The 8799-nt window shown below is 38.3% G+C and overlaps 1 long non-coding RNA gene across 1 annotated transcript; it reads right to left on the bottom strand.

Annotated features, from left to right (window-relative positions):
- Positions 1 to 575: 575 nt before the first annotated feature.
- Positions 576 to 2311, bottom strand: LOC311034909. Its single transcript, XR_014599646.1, has 4 exons — positions 2267 to 2311; positions 2026 to 2159; positions 1277 to 1380; positions 576 to 1176 (listed from the first exon to the last, which is right to left on the bottom strand). It is a non-coding gene; the product is annotated as an uncharacterized lncRNA (long non-coding RNA).
- Positions 2312 to 8799: the final 6488 nt, after the last annotated feature.

Genomic DNA, 8799 nt, shown 5'->3' with positions numbered 1-8799 from the left:
TGGTGTCCAGGGACCCTCAGGATTAAGGGGGTTCTAAATGGACAGGTCTAACTGTGAGTGTATAGAAATGGAACCAAATGGACCCGAAAGTGTCCATTTGGTTCCATTTGTATACACTCAGTTATGGGGGTTCTTTGGAATAAAATAAAGAAATTGAGAACCACTGCTTTAGAAGTTATATGAGTGAACATAGCAAGATTAAATGATTTCATTATTTTGGTATCACTGTGATGGTTGTAGTTGGTCTCCCTGCTCTTCTACTGAGACATTTACATCATGTGGTCAGGTCGGTCATCTACTGGTGGATCAGAGGTACTGCATCAGACTCAACAACTTGACTTCTCTGTTGCAGCTTTAAGTTAAATGGTTATAATAATACTAATACTAATAATAATAATAAGGGTAATAATAATAATAATAATAATAATAATAATAATAATAATATTAATAATAATAATAATAATAATAATAATAACAACACTATTAGTAATAATAGTAATAATATACTTTATTTGCATTGTAAATTTCATACAAAGTGTGCAGGTCACAGTAGTTTACATTAAAGAAATGAGAGAAACAGGAAACTGATTAAAGGGAAGAAAACAAGACAAACAAGTGTTCTGCATTAAAAAAAGAAAAACAAGAAACTTTAAAAGGAAACAACTAACATTCTTAATTAAAGCACATAATCAATGGTAAAGTTAAATGGAAAATAAAATGAAATGCCTACATATTTTTATATACAGAAATAGATGCATAATAACATGGAATTAAACTAGATCAGTTGGCTGTTAAATTGATGAAATTTACTAAATTTACTAAAACTAAATAATGAAAATATTAATGTTGCTGCAATATACATTTTAATATAATGTCTACAGTGCATATTGGGTAGAACTGCAAGGCAGACAAACCAAAGCAAACACACAAACTACCACATGTAAACACAGCCATCATGTAGCTGTACCAACACACCAGCTCACTTATACGTTGTGAACATGATGGTTTCAGCACAGAGCTCTTTCACAGATCCAGTAGTTAGAATAATTACATGTTCTGTCATTCCATCCTCTACCCGCAGTCGGACCTCTACCCGTTAAAAACTCAACACAGTCTTGTTCTTTATTTCCGTCTTCTGCACGGTTAATGTTATTAGGCTGACGACGTCCCCAGTACCTGGAGAAGTAAGACAGTGTAGTAGGTTTGTATTTTATTATCACATTTAATACCATCTAGATTAAAGGAATGAAGGTAAAATGAAGATGAACAGTCTTACGTTGGTGTGGTCAGTGGAGTTCCGTCCACCCACTGGAAACTTCTTTCTTTCTCTCTGTCACTCAAACCCAGCCACACTTTCTTGTTGAAAAGTTCAACAAAGTCCTAGACAGAAAAGCTGCTGGTTACTGATGTGCAAACTATAGCTAGTAGATTTGTGTCTTCACGAAAAGGTTACAGCATGCATAGTTGTGGCATGGCATATGTGTAGCAGAGTAGCTTTATCCTTACTGTAGCTCCACGCAGACACTTAGGGTTTGAATCTTGGTAGTATAAGTATATTATACTACAATATTATGTAGGTAACACCTGCTCATAAGGTACCCAAAAGTAACACTTAATTTAAGCCTACTTAAGCATTAAGTAGGCATTAATTAATCATGAATTCCTTGTAATTCATCATTAATTAACATCATTAGTTTATCATTAATTAAGCAAAGTTACTTTATACATGAATTAATTATGATTTACAAGGACTTCATGATGAATTCAAGATGAGCTCATGCTTAAATAACACTTTAATAATGTATTAAGTAATCATAAATTAAGCGCAAATTACAGGCACCTTATGATCAAGTGTTACCATTATGTACAAGTATATTAATACAAGTACAACACACACACACACACACACACGCACACACACACACACACACACACACACACACACACACACACACACACACACACACACACACACACACACACACACACACACACACACACACACACACACACACACACACACACCTGTTTTTCTTTACTCTTTATGACAATCAGGTCAGATTGTTTGTCTCTACACCACTGTCTGCTCTCCTCCCAGGTTTTCTTCTCAGTAGAGATGTAATGACACAGACCATCATCAAATGTAAATCCACCTGATTCTAACAACACAATAAAATTAGCCACTTTTTTTGTATTACTCATGCATATGAATGACAAATGATGAACATGATATAACAATGAATAAAAACAGTGATATATCACTGACCACAGAGCATCCTCTTCAGGCAATCTCTCTCTTCTGTCAGTTTGTGATCTGTATGGGAACAATATTTACAAAATGGGAGATCCACTATTTGAAAATGACTACATTTTAAAGATAATAATATTGTCTAACTACTAATGCTGCTACAGCTTCTGTTGCTTCTATATAATCTATTCCATATTACATCTCTTACACAACACATGTTGGATCATCACAGATTTATAAAACATTGTAATAAAATACATTGTTTAGAACTTGACTCACAGAGATAGAGTGGGACAGCAATGTTGAGGAGAGCTAGAACAGCACAAAGCAATCCAACACCGACTCCAACCCACTTGTACCGTCTTACGTCTGGAGGACACACACACACGCGCACACACACACACACACACACACACACACACACACACACACACACACACACACACACACACACACACACACACACACACACACACACACACACACACACACACACACACACACACACACACACACACACACACACACACACACACACACACACACACACACACACACACACAAAGAGTTTAGAGTGCGATGAGTTAATCATTGAACCACTCATTTAAAACTAATAAAACAATGAATCTTTTCATGTTTTTGTTTTGTTTTAGTAAAATGATCTCTTCAGTGGCGGAAGAAGTACTCACATATTTGACTTAAGTAAAAGTGACAATACCACACTATAAAAATACTCCGTTACAAGTAAAAAGCCTGTGTTCAGAATGTTACTTGAGTAAAAGTACAAAAGTATTGGCATAAAAATATACTTAAATAACTATACTAAAATGTTTGAAAATAGCAGATCAACAAGGCGTCGCATCGTCACATAATAAGTTACATCTGCAAAATAAGTTTTCAAATAATTGCAGTCGAGTAAAAGTACAATATTTGCCTCCATGAATAGTGAAGTAGAAGTACTGAAAACTGGAAATACTCCAGTAAAGTAAAAATACCTCAAAATTGTACTTACTGTAAGTACAGTACTTGAGTAAATGTACTTAGTTACTTTCCACCACTGGATCTCTTACCAGACTGCCGTATCTTCTGTAGATGTTTCTCTGTAGACGTGGCCTCAATACTCTCATAGATTACATTGTCCTGGAGCTCAATATGGTCAAAACGTCCATCTTCAGCCATTTCTTGAATTGTTCTTTCAAGTATTAGATATGTTCTACCTCTTCACAACACACTGAAGACTTAATTTTACTGAACTAAACGTATAGACAGCACTGTTATGTTTATATCACATGTGACAGCTCACACCCTGTGCACCAATAAAAACAAACCACCTCTCTCTCTCACTCACACACACACACACACACACACACACACACACACACACACACACACACACACACACACACACACACACACACACACACACACACACACACACACACACACACACACACACACACACACACACACACACACACACACACCCACACCCCCTCTCAACTGCTAGGCTCTGTGGTGAATCTCATCTTATCTGATTAAGTTCATCTAGTTTCTCATACATATCAAGCACACTGCGTAGGCTGTACTGACGGAAGCTAGGAGTGACCACAGTTTTCCTGAAGCGTCATCATGATCTCTCTAAAGTTGCACAAACAAACGTGCAAAAAGGACAGTGTGTGTGTGTGTGTGTGTGTGTGTGTGTGTGTGTGTGTGTGTGTGTGTGTGTGTTGGTCCGTTTTAGATTAGAGCTGGTCCAAGGATATATTTTGCCACTAAATTATGATCGACAGAAATCATGAAAGAACAAATACAGGCATAGATATCTTCCAGGCTTTCAAGGGCCTTAAAGCAGCACTATGTAACTTTCCTGTTCTGCCCCGGATTTGAACCTGGTTTCCTGCTGCAGTGCTGATTTTTTTTTTGTTTTACCATTGAGCTAATAGAGCCTGCCTGCTTGCTCAGGCAATAAATTGAATCTTGACCTTCAGGTCAAAATTCGTGTCAGTTTCTGTCTAGGTGAGACATGACCTTTGACACGATCTAAATGTCTCAATAGAAGAGCAAGGAGACTAAATACAACCACCCCTATTGTATAAGTTATATTGTATTAACATACTCTACCATACAGATTGTATAAGTTATATTGTATTAACATACTCTACCATACAGATTGGACAACATTACATTTTATTCATTAAAAAAAGTGACATAGTCAGGCTTTAACCCATTAAGACCGGGAACACATTTGTGTCACTTTTAGATTTCTTTGGCTATTCAAAAATAGCATTTGTTTTACTTTAAATATATATAGTTTAAATGCAAATATTTGCACAATTGTTCAAGATGTTTCAAAAATAGCACAAGCTTGTAGATCAGCTACTTTTGAATAGCCAAAGTATGAAATAATGGTTATAGCTAAAATGACACAGATGCTTTCCCCGATTGAACGGGATAATGTACAATCTATCACCAGTGAATATGTGCATGAACATACAGTATGCTCCAGTGGCTCAGTCAGGAGGTATATAGCTGGCGTCTTGCAATCGGAAGGTTCCGGGTTCGATCCCCGGCTCGTCCTGGCTGCATATCGAAGTGCCCTTGAGCAAGACACTTAACCCCACTGCTCCATATGAGCGATGAGCAGGTTGTTGATGCGTTGTACTGTAGAATCAGACAGGTTAAACAGACTTCAATAATAACTCGATGGAACTGACCAAATATTGAAAACAAAGTTTTAAACCAGTAAACTGCATGGCAAAATTATCACTCAAAATGTATTGCATTTTTAGCTTAAGCATTACACATTTGAGAATGTTTAAATATCGAACAAAAACATTGCTTTTTGGATAAGGTAGGCTACCTGTGTCATTCAAGTAGTTTTTTTTTATTTTTATTTTATCACAGTGTCATTGTGTAATGTTTTGTTACGTGTTTTTTATTTATTTTTGATACAGTATATACGCTCACTGTTTTGTTTGTGAAAAGGTAAGTGGAAATAAGTAGATGATTTTGTGTTTTTATCCTCGAATGTCTTTTAACCAACATGTATGATTTGCAATTCAATTTAACCAACCCAAATCCCTTCTACCGGTGCACCGTGCCACCCCGACCTTCATTATCATGACATTTTTGCATTGCGGAGAGTACACTACGCACATTTCATTTGATTAAATGATGCCGTGTTTCCTTTGAGTTCGTTTTTGTCGGTGTCAGCTGGCCTTAAACTCACAAAGGTGCCGTGCCGGGCCGAAATCTGAACTCTCATTATGTTGAAACTCCCGTGATGTGTGAATGCTAAGAAAACAACAAGCCAAAGGAGCTCATGAACAGATTCAAATTAATGCCCTGCTTTACCTACAACCAAATGAACTCTAGCGTCGCTATTCTGGCCATGTTGTTGTCATGGACAAAAAATGTATGATCTACAAGCCCACAACGTGTAGCAACATGGCACGCTGTGAGTTTGTAGATTTGCTATTTTGGTGTGGAGGGAAAAAGGAGGGGTATATTGTTTCTGTCGGGTTGAAACCTCATATGTCCAAACCTGATACTTTCCAGGATTCAAATTCAAAAATAGCAAAAGTAGCAGATCTACAAGCTCGAAACGCGTCGCTTTGCGCTGCGGTTCGAGCTTGTAGATCTGCTACTTTTGATGCTTTTGTGTGACGCTGTTGTATGATCAAGTAGGGCATTCATTTACAAAAAAACACAACAAGTTTAAATATGGAGATAAGAGGTTTTTGCCAGACAGCAACGATATAAAAAACAATATTTAACTCTGAGCTGTAGTGGAGTAATGGACATGACCCAAGTACAGTAAAGTAAAAAAGACCTTGAAATAATCAAGTACAGTACTTGAGACAATGCACTTAGTTACTATCCACCACTGCCCTGTCTGTGAAAGCCCTCTCCCTCACCCTGTTCAAAGCCTCTGAGATGTAGTGGAATAAAATGGTAAATGGTGTATTTATATACAGTATAGTGCTTTTATCCAAAGCGCTTTACATAGATTGTGCATTACATTCACCCATTCACACACACATTCATACACCGATGGCGGAGGAAACCAAGGCACCAACCTGCTCATCGGGAGCAATTAGGGGTTCAGTGTCTTGCTCAAGGACACTTCAACAATAACTCTGGGGAATAGAAGTTAAAGTATAAACAATTAGAAAAACTCCAGAAAGTAAAAGTACCTCAAACTTGTACTTAAGTACAATGCTTAGGTAAATGTACGTAGTTACTTTCCACCACTGAGATTGTGTTTATTCTGCAGAGGTTCCGTTTCACATGTGGTCTGATGGATGAGTGTTGATGGCCTGCCAGAATGTGAGAACTATTTTTGCATATCCAGCCTCTGCAGAACATTAAGAGACGGTACATTGCGTGTGAGGACAGCAGAGCACACGAGACAAGAGGGCTTCACAGGTCAAGGTCTGACTGAAAACATCTAACATTATGTATGTACAGTACTGTGTTTTGGTTTGTACTATGTTTTATTGGTGTTTTTATTATTATTATGTTGCGCTGGTGTTTTGATAAATATTATGTTGTATTTGTGTTGTGAACACGGTTATGCTGTAGAGATGTCTTGATTAGTATTATGCGAAATATTGTGATTAGTATTGTGCATAATGTTTTGATTAGTATTATGCATGATGTTTAGATGAGTTTTATGCATAATGTTTTGATTAGAATTATGCATAATATTTGTATTAGTATTATGCATAATATTGTTATTAGTATTATGCATAATAGTGATTATTATTATGCATAATATTTTGATTAGTAGTATGCATGATGTTTTGATTAGTATTATACATGATGTTTAGATGAGTATTATGCATAATGTTTTGATTAGAATTATGCTGTACAGGTGTTTTGAACTTTTGATTAGTATAATGCATATTGTTTTGATTAGTATTATGCATGTTTTGATTATTATTATGCATAATGTTTTGATTAGTATTATGCATCATGTTTCGATTAGTATTATGCATAATGTTTTGATTAGTATTATGCATCATGTTTCGATTAGTATTATGCATAATGTGTTGATTAGTATTATGCATAATGTTTTGATTAGTATTATGCATGATGTCTTGATTAGTATTATGCTGTATGTTTTACTATTCAAACTGAGTCAGGGTTCTTCTCTCTTTGTCTCTGTCTTTTTATTTGTCAGTTCATTCGTCCGTCTCTCCAAAAGGCTTCAGTGAACTGTGACAAAACGAGGGGGAGAGTGCACTCAAATCAAAGCAGGGAAAATGAACGCATCGAACGAGTCCTCGCTCCATACCAGCATGGACATTGAAAACATTTTACACATCACCGGCATAGCAGCCAACCAGGTCCTGGGAGTGCCCATCAACAGCTGCATTGTGTGGCTGATTATAACCGGACCAACCGGTACAATGGCCTCAGAGTTTTTCACCCTCAATCTGAGTGTGTTTGAGATCATCTTCAGCCTGTTGTATCTTCTCCAGCATCTCAAGCGCCCCTTATACGACTTCACTTACGGCTTGCTGTTCAGTGGGCGTCCCGTCTTCCAGAGCTGTATCTGCGTGGAGCGATTCATGGCCGTGGTTCACCCGGTGCTCTTCCTCAGGTTCAAGCCCCTCAGGTACAGTGCGGCTTGCTCCGCGTTGGCCTGGTTGCTCATCGTCGGGCTATCGGTGCTACAGATTCCGTTGGAAGGCGGCGAGGCGAGTTTCATGGTTTACGTGGGCCAAGTTCTGTTCTTCATGTCGGTGATGATGTTCTGCAGCCTGGCCGTTCTCTGGGTTCTGAAACGGCCCGCTCCGGGGGACACGACGCCGGGCAGGGAGAGGGACAACGCCATGAAGAGGAGAGCCTTCACTATCATCTGTCTGATCATGGTGTCATTTTTGGCAAATTGCCTTATTTGGGGGATTGCCCTCGCCATTTGTTTCAGTCATGGATTCAGGTTGTCGGCCGAAGGCGCGTTGGCTATACACGTGTTCATGTTCATCACTGTGGTCACCGGGTTCGTTCAGCCTCTGCTGTACCTCTGCCAAAAGACTCGCAAACTGCCCTGCTGTGCTAGACAAGGTGCATAGATCAGAGGACAAGGTGCATAGATCAGAGGACAAGGTGCATAGATCAGGGGTGGGCCAAGGAGCTGAGAGGCCGAAGTGGCTTTGGTAGGCTACGCGCGTTAGTCAGAATTGGCGACGCCCCCCTTGGCATGCCTGCACGTTGGCCACACTCAAACGTCAGGATGCAGTGTTGGAAAATGCACTCACATGTTTTTTATTTGAGTAAGAGTATCAATACTACAATGTAGAAATACTCTGTTCCGGAATTCAAAATGTACTTGAGTAAAAGTACACAAGTATTAGTACCAAAAGTAGAAAGTACTCATTATGCAGCATGTTTTTCAAGTGTAAAGGGTCTTGACTCTTTTCCTTTTCTTTTACCACTTAAACCATCTAAACTTGACCATTGGCTCTTTATTTGATTTGCTCCTTTTTCCACCTAACGTCTTTGCCAAAAATAGCCGCTATACAGCTTGTAGATCGGCTATTTTC

Source organism: Gymnoscopelus microlampas, assembly GCF_963454915.1.
Source record: "Gymnoscopelus microlampas genome assembly, chromosome: 19".
Lineage (NCBI taxonomy): Eukaryota > Metazoa > Chordata > Actinopteri > Myctophiformes > Myctophidae > Gymnoscopelus > Gymnoscopelus microlampas.
The sequence above is the reverse complement of the archived record's forward strand: the minus strand, read 5'-3'. Positions and strand labels throughout refer to the sequence as shown.